The sequence below is a fragment of the Podarcis erhardii genome, assembly GCF_964252035.2.
Source record: "Podarcis erhardii genome assembly, chromosome: 13".
Lineage (NCBI taxonomy): Eukaryota > Metazoa > Chordata > Lepidosauria > Squamata > Lacertidae > Podarcis > Podarcis erhardii.
This window is the reverse complement of record NC_138502.1, coordinates 39,631,355-39,644,486: the sequence shown is the minus strand read 5'-3', so window position 1 is coordinate 39,644,486 and position 13,132 is coordinate 39,631,355.

Below are 13,132 nucleotides of genomic sequence, written 5' to 3'. Positions count from 1 at the left end.
ATGATAACACACGGCAGGCAGATGAAGATGAAAAAAGAAACATCTCATTTGCCGCAGAATCACAGGCAAGAGTGTGACAAAAACACAGCAGCGAAACTAGATTGCCAAAGGGGTTCATGAAAATGCAAAACCTACTTTTGCCCAGAGAGCTCGTTCACACAACAAATGTCACTCCTTTGCATGCTGTTCTGTATGACCAAAACAACCAGGCGTTTTACACAAAATACTTAGATCTAGAGAGGCTCCCAGGCCTCAAGTCTGCCAGTGATGTAAATTCTGCACACCAGTGCCTGGCAGACGGTAGATCCAGGATTTCGGGAGATTTGTGGTAGCTCATAAAGCATTCATGATTCCCAGTTGTTTCACAATAGCAACTTGTCGATATTGCAAATGTTGAAATATTGTATGTGCAGGAATTGGCTGACGGTTAAGGATAAATAAGTTTAAAACCCCTCAAAAACTATTGCACTATAAGGTGAACTGTTAGGAATGGAATGTGAACTAGAAACAATGAAGAAAATAAAGCAGAAACAAGAGGAAACTTTGGACACACCAAAAAGGGAGTGCGAGAAAACAAAATTTGGAAAAGTTGAATTAAATTTGTCTTAATTTGTGGTTGATTTGGTAAAATTTGGAAAATCAATAAAAACGATTCACCAAATTAGGCTGCTGAAACAAAGCAAGGGGCAGGGGAAATCAGGCATGGATTTTTATATGGAAATGAATGTAAGCTCAAAAATTCAAAACAAATACCTGTACTATGATGTAGTCCGAGGTGCCTTCTTCCTTAATTCTAAATATATCCACACTCCTCTTTCTAAGCCATTATTTCGCACTTGGCTGTACCTGGTGGTTCTAGGAAAAAGCAAAACAGGGCCACTTCCAGACAACCTGTTTATTCAATATTCTTCTTTGTTTGCAGGGAGATTAGGCAATGGGCTGTACACCAAGTGCACATCAAGAGAAGTGCTGTATTTGGAATCAACTATGCCTGAGAGCCATATCTCTTGATATAGACCTCTCATCTCCCGATCCCAGATATAATAGTGTAAGCAGTGGTTACTCAGTGGTCAAGAAAAGGCACTCTGATGTGGTGGACTTGTAAGAAAGCGAGGGAATTAGGAGAAATGAAATATGATGAGATAAAAAAGTGATAATACCCTCCCCAAAACTTGAATCTATTCTCTTAGTAGCTATAGGGACAGAAGTTCCAAAAAAAGATGATTCAGCTGTTTATGTATGTAACAACAGCAGCCAGAATTCTCTATGCACAAAAATGGAAGGAAGAAGTTGTTGTTGTTTAGTTGTTTAATTGTTTCCGACTCTTCGTGACCCCATGGACCAGAGCACACCAGGCTCCTGTCTTCCACTGCCTCCCGCAGTTTGGTCAAACTCATGCTGGGAGCTTTGAGAACACTGTCCAACCATCTCGTCCTCTGCCGTCCCCTTCTCCTTGTGCCCTCCATCTTTCCCAACATCAGGGTCTTTTCCAGGGAGTCTTCTCTTCTCATGAGGTGGCCAAAGTATTGGAGCCTCAGCTTCACGATCTGTCCTTCCAGTGAGCACTCAGGGCTGATTTCCTTCAGAATGAATAGGTTTGATAATCTTGCAGTCCATGGGACTCTCAAGAGTCTCCTCCAGCACCATAATTCAAAAGCATCAATTCTTCGGCGATCAGCCTTCTTAAGATCCAGCTCTCACTTCCATACATCACTACTGGGAAAACCATAGCTTTTACTATACGGACCTTTGTTGGCAAGGAAGAAGTAGCTACCAGCAAAGAAGAATGGATAAATAAAGTGATGGATTATGCAGAACTGGCAGCTAAAATAAGTGACCCCAATGATGATTGTTTGGTTGAAGAAGAATGGAAGCCTTTTTCGGACTATTTAAAGAAATACTATAGTATGATGAATTCGCCAGCAGGATTTGAACTATGAACAGCAGAAGGAATTAGAGATTACCATATTGTTATTATGGTAGAAGAGAGAGAGGATAGGGTGAAGCAAGGGGCAGAAATAAAAAACACCATGGAGAACGGGGTAGGAAGTTGACAAAGCAAAAGAAAAAAAATATTATGTATTGGAGTGTACTGTACATGTGATTTTTTTTTTGAAAATTTAAGAAAAATATAACTGGAAAAAAGAAAAGGCACTCTACATATGCTCAAGGGAAAGGTAAAAACAAAAAGATAAGAATGCCCCTGTGCTTGTGCAGAGTGTCTTTCCCACTGAGTAACTTTCTGCAGCTAGCTCTCAAAGTGTCTGGACGGCAAGGGCTTCCATGGCAGAAATTATTATCTTCCACTTGGTGTTTCAGCATCTTTTGAGACATGAAGCATAGCACACAGCTGCCTTTTCCCCAGTAATCTGTTGCCTGTTCTTACCAAAAGCGCCCAAATGACAGATCTTTGATTCATCTCAGAGGCAGGTTGAGTCAGGCAGCTGAGACGCTAATTAAGAAAGATTTCAATTAAATGTCTCTTCAAAGCCCCTGACTGGCTTTCCACTCCAGTGGTTCTTTAAAGACAGCAAATTCCAAAAACTCTTTCCCGCAAACTTCTGGGTTTCTTTTCAGCTTGACGCGTCAGCAGGAAACGCATTTAGGGCTGTTTAGAGGAGACAAGGCTGGAGGAGAGGTTTGGGGGGGGGGGAGGAGAGGCAGAGATGATGGGTTTAAAGAGTTTTAAAAACAGAGGGGAGCAGAGCAGCTAACACTTGCCTGAAAGCTGCACCCCCTCACTTAGCTGCCCTCCATGCTAAGCCCAAAGGTGCAAGGGCCTGGTTGCCAAAGAGCACTCTGCACATGTTCAGAGGCACTGCCTGCCTCACAGAAATCAGGTGACGCTTGGGACAAATGACATCCTAACTAGTTATTTGAAGAACCAAAGTTCCCTGTGTCAGGTTCCCAGCTCAGAAAAGAGAATTTTGAACTTTTGAGGTTTGCGTGTAGATCAGGAGGAAGGGCAGAGGGTGGTTAAAGCAGACTCCTAGATTCCTGGCTCAGAGAAGGCTGCAGAGTGGAGTGGTTAAAGCATCTCCCACCCACCCCACAATTATCTGCACCCAAGATGTAGGACAGTCTGATGTTGTGCCTCAGAGCTGAGTATCAGTCTTTGCTTCTAAGCTGACAGAACTCTTTAAGGCTCTGATGGGCAAAGTAGAGCAACAAAACACAACTCTCTTTTGTCAAGAATTCCCCCTCCTAATTCCCGGAAACCTCCAGCCTCTGTGGCCAAAAACATTTACCGTATTTTTTGCTCCACAAGACACACTTTTTTCCTCCTAAAAAGTAAGGGGAAATGTCTGCGCGTCTTATCAGTGGCGTAGCGTGGGTTGTCAGCACCCGGGGCAAGGCAAGTAATTTGCGCCCCCTAACCCGTGGATTTGTGCCCCCTAACCCTACCCCTAACCCCCAGATGTTGCGCCCGGTGCGGCCGGCCCCCCCTGCACCCCCCACGCTACGCCACTGCGTCTTATGGAGCAAATGTGTGGTCCCTGGAGCCGAATTGCCCAGGGGCGAAAAGCAGATAATACTCTTTTTTTTTTTTTTAGAAAGAGGGAAGTGAGTGTTGAAACAAAGCCGCTAAGCAGCTGTTGGCAAGACATCAGAGGGAGATAAAGGACACTAGAGATAAAGGAGGCTGCCTGGGAGGGGGGAGGTAAAGACAGTGAAGTTGCAAGCAGAGGACACAGGAATACTAAAACAAGCAATGAGGAGAGAAATTAGAAGAAAAGAAGGAGCAAAAAACTGCTCCAGCTAAGGAAAAGACACTAAGGCAAACAAGTGGGAAGGGGGTGTTGAAAGGTAGCAGCTGATCGGCAAGCGATTGGGAGGGAGATAAGGGACGCTAGAGATAAAGGAGGCTGCCTGGGAGGGGGGAGGTAAAAGCCCATGGATCTTTGGGATTTTTGCATTGGGTCACCCCAAATTCACGATCAGATCACATAGCATGCCCATGGCTACAGCCTGCACCAAAAAAATCATGCACGCACTGTGGTGTGGGGCTGCAATGGCGCAAAGCACGGATCCACATGGATCCTCAGGATTTTTGCATTGGGCTACCCCAAACTCACCATCAAATCACATATCATGTCTGTGGCCACAGCATGAACCACAAAAATTCATACATCCAGTGCTTCGTTCAGAATATTTTTTTTTATTCTTGTTTTCCTCCTCTAAAAACTAGGTGCGTCTTATGGTCAGGTGCATCTTATGGAGCGAAAAATACGGTAATTGTGCAAGGGCATGGGTGCAGCCAAGCGGGTGGGGTGGGGTGGGCAGTCCCCCCTCCCCACATCAAGTAAAGCAATAGAAATGTTTAACTAACCGACCAATCACATCAGTTCTGCCCCTCCTAACATAAGTCCTGCCACCCCTCACAAAACCCCTGGCTGCACCCATGTGCAAGGCTGGGAATCTTTGTACAGGGGAGTATTGGGATGAGGCAATGTGGCTTTTTCTCCTTGGGCTCCTTAGGATGCTTATCGTTGAGGGAGGATATTAACAAACAGAATAGTCAATTGTTTTTATATGCAATAACGGCAGCAATAATATTACTGGCACAGAAATGGAAACAAGAAGAATTACCGATGAAAGAAGAATGGCAGACAAAATTAACGGACTATGCAGAATTAGATAAGATGACAGGAAGGATTCGAAACTTGCAGGACCTGAGATTCTCAGAGGACTGGAGTAAATATTTGAATTATCTGAAAAGCAATTGTAACAAACAGACTACGCTAGTAGGACTGCAAGAAGTTTTGTAAGGAGGATTATGTGAAATAGAGATTACAAACTCAAACAGAGATTACAAACTCACGTTTCTCACAGAAAAGCTTAAGATACACGTTGATCTAACCACACTTAGTTGTTATCTCTGAGAAATGTAGAAAATAACAGGATATATTTATACGAATTCTTCAAACTTACACGACCCCTTAAAAATTAGCTGATGAAGGTGAATACATTGAAACAGGCCCCTGTCCTAGTTTCTGATCCATAATTGACTTCTGACTTCTGCTCAATGATGAAACTAAGACCTTCACTTCGAATCTGACTACAATATGGACTAACATGAATTTATCTCTACTTATAAACTCTTATCTCTAATTCTGTAATGAATTATTGTGTTATGCATATCCTCATGAGTTTGTAATCTGTGTTTGAATTTGTAATCTCTATTTGAGTTTGTAATCCTTGTCAGAATACATACTTTTGAATGGATTAATTTGTCTTACAATTGACTATTGATTTGTGAGTAGATACGACTCCCACTACTGAAACTTATATTGGCCTGAGTTCTTGGTGTGCTTTTTTCTTGGTATATTTAATAACAAGAACTCCAATTTATTTAACGATAGCCTCACTGCCATGGCATCTCAGCTGAGGACAGGCCTTGGGCACACCCCAGACGCCATTGCAGTCGCACGGGGCAGGGAGAACATTCATAGTTGCCGGGGCAGCCGCCTCCCAACTTTTTTTTTTTGTAAAAGCCTCGCCTGCCACACCTCTGGCCCACAGCCAGGTTCCCAGCCCCCTAACCCCTCGCTCGGCCTCCCCTCCCCTGGCGAAAGCAGCCTCTGTTGACCAAGCCCTGCGCGTCCCTCTGGAGCCGGGAGCCGTCATCCCCACAAAAGGGCCTTATTAATGGGCCCGAGGCCACGCCGCCAGCCCCTGGCCGAGAACACAAGGGGCTCTGTGCTCTGGCCGCTGTCTCAAGGTGTCCCATTTTCATGCTCGTCGTGGCAAGATTGATACCCCCCGCCAGCTCTGCCACGAAGAGTGCGGTCCGCTGCAGGAACACGCAGTCCCTGAAAGCCCCGGCCTGGGAAGGGGTTGGGTACACAAAAGAAAAGCAAAGTGAACGAGAAAAAAAGCCATCGTTTAAAAGCGGCCTTGGAGGGTTCTTCTGAGAAGCGGAGCAGGCCCAAGGCTTTTTGACCCCCCTCCCACAAGGGGTGCGTGACCCAGCGAGGGATTCCAGAGGGCACACCTGGGATCATGGCCCGGCCTCGTGGGTGACTAAGGGTTACATTTCCAAGTGGAAGATGCTCTCTCGTATCCCTCAGCTGCCCTGATAAAACTGGGATATCTGCCTTTTTTACATGGCGCCCAAAAATGTGTGTTTTGGGGGGGCACCGTGCTCTCATACAAGCGCCGAAGAAAGCACATCTCTCATGTGGTGGGCTTAAAAAAACTAATTACTCCTCGGGAAAATTCCAGAATGGCCAAGTCACTAATATTTTTATTATTATTATTAATATTTTATTTGTATCCCACCCAAGGAGGCATCACGCTGCCTGAGAGATCCCTGCCCCTCCAGCTTGCACGCAAGTAGGAGTTGGGATGGGGCTGCTCCGAAAGGCAGTGTGAAATCGCTTCCCAGCTGGGGGATCCCTCCTGCTTGCACGCAAGTAGGAATGGGATTGGGGCTGCTCTGATGGGAAGGGAGGCATCGCGCTGCCCGAGCCTCACTGCCGCCACTCTTGGCCCGCCTTCCATGCCTGACCCACCGTGCACCGCTTCCCCACCACCACCGAAGAACCAACAACTCAGGGGCTGCCCAGGCTCATGGAGAAAGGAGATAAAGTGGTACCTCTGGATGCGAACGGGATCCATTCCGGAGCCCCGTTCACATCCTGAGCAGAACTCAACCTGTGTCTGCACTTGCGTGGGTCATGATTTGCCGCTTCTGCGCATGGGTGTGACATCATTCTGCGCATGTGCGAGCGACGAAACTTGGAAGTAACCGTTCTGTTACTTCCAGGTCGCCACAGAGCGCAACCTGAAAATGCTCAACCTGAAGCGACTTTAACCCGAGGTATGACTGTAGAAGCCTTGGAGGAAGAGGAAATGTGACCATCACTGCAGCATTGACATCCCGAACATGTAGTATGTATGTATTCATTGAAAAAAATCTGCTAACCTTACCCTGGTCTCTTGTGGGACAGCATTCCACCAGGCCGGGGCCACGGCCGAAAAGGCCCTGGCTCTAGTCAAGGCCAGTCTAATTTCCCTGTGGCCCGGGATCTTCAAGGTGTTGTTGTTAGCAGACCGTAAGGTCCTCCATGGGGCATACCAGAAGAGGCGGACCCATAGGTAGGGGTCCTAGGCCGTATAGGGCTTTAAAGGTTAAAACCAGCACCTTAAACCTGATCCTGTACTCCACCGGGAGCCACTGACTGATTAGATAGAACATAGCAAGAGACACACATGAAAAAAAACACATAATATTCACCAATAGAATGGAAAGTCAGCTCCAAATTGCACTACTAGATTATGACAGAACCATAGAATTGTAGAGTTATATTAATTTGCTGCTTACTAGCAAAAATTGTCTCAAAGTTCACTTACAATGTTTTTTTAAAGGAATACCACAGTAGAACATTATAAACTACAAGTGCCTCAGCTGCAGTAGCATTGAAAAGGAATCACACTACTCCAACCAACTGAAAGATGAACACCAATAAGAGTGAAATGCCTGGGTGAATAGTTACATCTTCACATTCAGGGTGCCACCACGGAGAAGGCCTTATAACTGAAAACCATTTGTTAAGTCGCAACGGAAGCTGTCCACATGGAAGCGTCCTTACATAGCGTTTGAGATTCTCTCTTGCTATTTTTGCAAACATCGCCAAAAGGTGACTTGTCCACCGTGTTCATCTGTACTCAAGCAATACCAGGGCCCCCAAAAAAGATTGGACACATTCTGAGGTGGACTCCCAGTTTGTGAGAGGGATGCCACATGTTATGAGAAGGTCACAAACCAGAGATGAACAGCAAGATACAGCAGTGGCAGACTTGGTGCTCTTCAAATTTCAGGGGCACCCGTGCGACGCTAAAATTCTGTGGCCCCCCCCACTGCCTCTTGTGCTCCGTTCTATGGCATTGTTTGGGCGCCCCTTGCAGCGTGGTGTCCAGCATGGTTGGAAAGGTCACACTACCCTAAAACCCCTCTCCCTCCCGGTCACCGTAAGCAGAACTACTGGCAGATATTCCAGCGCGCCTGTTGGAGATCGCCAGAGGAAGAAATTTAAGGACTATCTTAACAAATACTATAAGATTAAGGAATGTTAGATTGACATGGACTTAAAAATATGGTGGTTTTCAGAGACATTAGAGTAAGAAAAGGAATGGAATTAGTAAAAAACTTTTGTGAAATAAGGGAATGGAGTTGCTGACGGGATAATGAAACTAGAATACAAAACGGTGAGGTATGAGGAAGTCGGGGAAATTAGGTTGAGAAAATAAGTTATGGAATTATTCTTGTTGTTTCTTTGTTTGTGTTTGTTTTTATTGTAATTGTTTTGTATTTGTATGTTCTTATTGGAAAATTTAATAAATATTATTATAAAAAAAAGAGAGATCGCCAGAGGTACTTTTGAAGCCATCAATTAAACAGGGATTGGGAGACTCGAGAGACCAAGAGGGTCCCCATTTGGTCCTTTAATGCTCCTCAGCCTGAGGCAGATCATAAGCAGATGCCTAGTGAGGTGCTCTCAGACTGCTGGCCTCTGCATTCTATGATTCCTAGGAAGAAGCACAGCTCACAACACCCCCCACTGAACTAAGATGCGGCAAACCGTGCTCTCAGAGGGTGATTCTGAAATCCACAACAAATCCACAATTTACAGGTATGGCCCTAGGTAAAGGTAAAGGGACGCCTGACCACTAGCTCCAGTCGTGACCGACTCTGGGGTTGCAGTGCTCATCTCGCTTTATTGGCCAAGGGAGCCGGCCTACAGCTTCCAGGTCATGTGGCCAGCATGACTAAGCTGCTTCTGGCGAACCAGAGCAGCACATGGAAACGCTGTTTACCTTCCCGCTGGAACGGTACCTGTTTATCGATTTGCACTTTGATGTGCTTTCGAACTGCTAGGTTAGCAGGAGCTGCCCTAGGGATGGGTAAATATATCAGTTTCGGTTTCTCTCAGTTTCTCATAGTAGTTCCAGTTCTAAATTCACTTTGCCACATTCCCTCATTATTGTTTCTAAAGTCCCTGTGAAAATTCAACTGCATTTTAATGTGAATTCCTCCTGTTTTTTGTACGCAATTTCTCTTAATACACATCTTTTTGCCAAGCCATATTTCCCCAATATAACATAGATGCATTTCTGTACACATTACGTCAGTGGTGGCCAAACTTGGCCCTCCAGCTGTTTTGGGACTACAGTTCCCATCATCCCTGACCACTGGTCCTGTTAGCTAGGGATGATGGGAGTTGTAGTCCCATGTGCCGCAAAATTCCGAGAAGTGTGCGTTGCAAAGGGTGGCTGAATTTCAGTTTGCGCATCGTTTTGGAAAGTGAACATGATTTCGAGTTTGCTTTTAAATGCAAGCCGAATCCATGGTCTCCCTCACCCCTGGGTGCCCCCCATCCAATTTTAAACCATTCAGATCAGAGCATTTAGCCCTAACTGCCCTTTTGGACGCTGCAAATACTGTTCCATGCCTGCTGGTGTTCACACACTCACAGGCTTGCTGCCATGTAGACATTTGTGCCTTTGCCCAACCTTGTACACCATCCGTAACGTGACATGGCTGCTCCACGCACATGTCAACCCGTCCCCAGCGCCACGGTGACGGATGTGCTGTCCCCTCGGAGTTTTACAACCCTACAACTCTTGGGGTGAGCGGGATCCCCCTTGTCCCTGGGCCGCTGCAGCCCAAGTCCCCTCTCCTGGCGCACAGAGGCCAAAGTAGTTGCTTGCCAGCTCCCGAGTCTTTTAATCCGTGTCGCCCATTGGAACAGAATGAAAAGGTTGTTGTTTGGCTGCTGGACAGGAGTTCAGGGCAGTGAAAGGGATGGCAGGAGGGGAATGAGGCGCCTGTGCATAGCAATGAAGCCTTCTTTATCCTGCATGTCTGAGGAGCTGGCACACCATAGGGAGAGCACATACAACGCAGTCTGCTTCTGGGAAACAATGGGACTTAAGCCGCAGAGAGAAAGAGGCCGACTTTAGGGGGCAAGAGAAACTCCCCTGCACTTGCTCTCCGCTTCATCAGGTACAATGGTACAAGACTGGTCCATCAGGTGAGGCTCAGCAATGGAGGAATAACTCGGATGCACAAGGATGCTTCTTTGAGGCAGCTGGAAGTGGTTTTTTGGTGGGTGGGTGTTTTGCATCATGTTTGAGGGGGTGTGTGTCAGAAATCTTTTCACCCACAGAATGCAAACGTTGCATCAAGAGCAGCAAGATTCTGCGACATGAATCAGTGGTGCAAATTTGTATAGATTTGTTTAGCCTGCATAATTAGGTCTCCCTCTACAAGACATGAGAAGGGGCAGGGATCTCCTCCTTGGGAGCCAGCCATTTGCACTACACCATGGTTGGGCATAGTGCTGGAAGAGACTCTTGAGAGTCCCATGGACTGCAAGAAGATCAAACCAATCCATTCTGAAGTAAATCAGCCCTGAGTGCTCACTGGCGGGACAGATCCTGAAGCTGAGGCTCCAATACTTTGGCCACCTCATGAGAAGAGAAGACTCCCTGGAAAAGACCCTGGTGTTGGGAAAGATGGAGGGCACAAGGAGAAGGGGATGGCAGAGGACAAGATGGTTGGACAGTGTTCTCAAAGCTACCAGCATGAGTTTGACCAAACTGCGGGAGGCAGTGGAAGACAGGAGTGCCTGGCGTGCTCTGGTCCAGGGGGTCACGAAGAGTCGGACACAACTAAACAACAACAACATGGTTGGACATAGCGTACCGTGGTGTGCAAGCATAGCCATTATGTCTGGTTCAGCATGTGAATTAGGGTCAAAAGCAGAGTGGGAACCTTAACTCCTCCTTGACCATGACAAGTCCTGCTCAGACCACCCTCTAGCTTCTGAGATGTCACCAGGCACTTTCTACACATTTTTTCAAGCTAAGCTGTGCAGCCACAGGGGCGAGAAAGGTCGAGTTGTAGAATTGCAGAGTTGACTCCAAGGGTCATCATTGTTCAACCCCCTGCAATACAGCTATCCCATGCGGGGATTGAACCTGCAACCTTGGCATTATTATCAGCACTGAGTTATCCAGCTGTTCATGGTGAGATTTCTCTCTGTGCTGTAAAAATACTGAAATGTGCACAAACCAGATGTTTAAGACACACACACATACACACAGAGAGCATTGTGAATATCCACACTAGGGGCCACAATAACAATGCACTTTCTTTCTCTTCACTAGTACCCAGTAAGGTGTGGCTGTTGAGATTTCTATTCCACCTTAAGGAACAGATGTGTGGAATTGTTACGTGTCACATGTCTGTTTACATTCCAGCACAGTATGCTGGGAACTTCCGTTGTGTATTGCTTTCGCTTTTCCCGTTCTCTCTGAGATGACATGAGAGAGTCACGACATGTTTCTTTATCCTGATTTATGATCAATAAATCTGTAGTTGTAGTATGCTTCCACAAGCCTCACGCCTATTCTGTGTGTGCAGCTCTCTGCTGATAGTGTGCCCTGGCTCAGAAGCCCGGGTCGCTGATTTATGTCGGAGCACGGGCCGATGGAAGGAGATGGCACAGCTGTCGACAGTGGCTGTGATCATGGACAGTTGGTAGGAAATACTCAAAATCTGCAATTCTCATATTTCATGCCTCTGCAGTGATATCACACTAGTCTGCGTTATGCATGTCAGGAAGAACATTCTGGCAGTAAGAGCAGTTAGACGGTGGAACAGACTCCCACAAGAGGTGGTGGACTCTCCTTCCTTGGAGGTTTTTAAGCAGAGGTAGGATGGCCATCTGTCATGGATGTTTTAGCTGAGATTCCTGCATTGCAGGGGGTTGGATTAGATGACCCTCGGGGTCCCTCCCAACCCTATGGTTCTGTTATTCTATCCCTTCTTCATTGCCCTTTGACATCAGTTCCTGTTCTTATGATTCCTTTCTATTCTTAGTTCTTTAATGTTTATATTGTGAAATGGTGATCTTTCACTTTTAAAAAATGAAGAAGAAAAATGGGAAGAAATAACTAAGTAAAACTCATCTCTTGTTGGAAAGAAACTGATATGAATGGGCTATTCAAGGTGCAATTAGGAGGTATTGATCAGCAACACCTCAGCCAAACTTGACAGGAATCAATAAAACAGTCTGATTTTGTAAGCAGGAAGCTCTGAAGGCAAAGGAAAACAGGAGAAGAACACAGAAAACACTGGACTATAATGATCTGCATAAAAACTGAGTGAACAAGGGGTTTTTCTCTTACAGTTCTAGAGAAAGGGGTTAGTAATTCCCTCTAATAATACCAAGCTTCACAGTAGTTTGGAAATGAAACAGGACCACCCCAAAAATAAGGCGCTTCTGTATACTTGGGGTAGTGTCTGGTGTGCAGAAATATATCAGTTTGCAAATTTAAAGAAAAAGTCATTAAAAAACAAGTTGGATACAGAAGTTATTGTGAGTTTACAAAACTCACAGTTCGTTGGGGTGTCAGGAGGGAGAAGAGGACAGAGGAAATTGACCTTCTTCCGCTCTAAAATAGTATTCTGGGATTGGGGCAACGGGGTGTTAATTGTGTTAAACAAAAAACAATAAACCCCTACATTTTCTACTCTCCAGAAGCTCTACCCGGAAGCTGTACGCCGGCTCCCTTGGCCAATAAAGCGAGATGAGCGCTGCAACCCCAGAGTCATCTGCAACTGGACCTAATGGTCAGGGGTCCCTTTACCTTTACCACTTGCCATATCTATCATCTATCTATCTATCTATCTATCTATCTATCTATCTATCTATCTATCTATCTATCTCTATCATCTATATCTATCTATCTATCTATCATCTATCTATCTATCTATCTATCTATCTATCTATCTATCTATCTATCATCTATCTATCTATCTATCTATCTATCTATCTATCTATCTATCATCTATCTATCTATCATCTATCTATATCTATATCTATCATCTATCTAATCTATCATCTCCTAACCACTCGGTTTTCCTTACATTGCCAGGTTAGACTAAGTTGCAAGGGCGTAGTTTGGGGGGGGGGCTGGTGGTCCCAAGTGCACAATTTTAAGGAGGCATGAATCAGGCGCCCCAAAGCTTCTGTGGGGATCCCCATCCTGCCCAGGCACATCCTCGTGGGCCCGGCCCCCCATCCTTCCCTGCCTGCTGTCAGGGGTCTCTGGGCCCCAG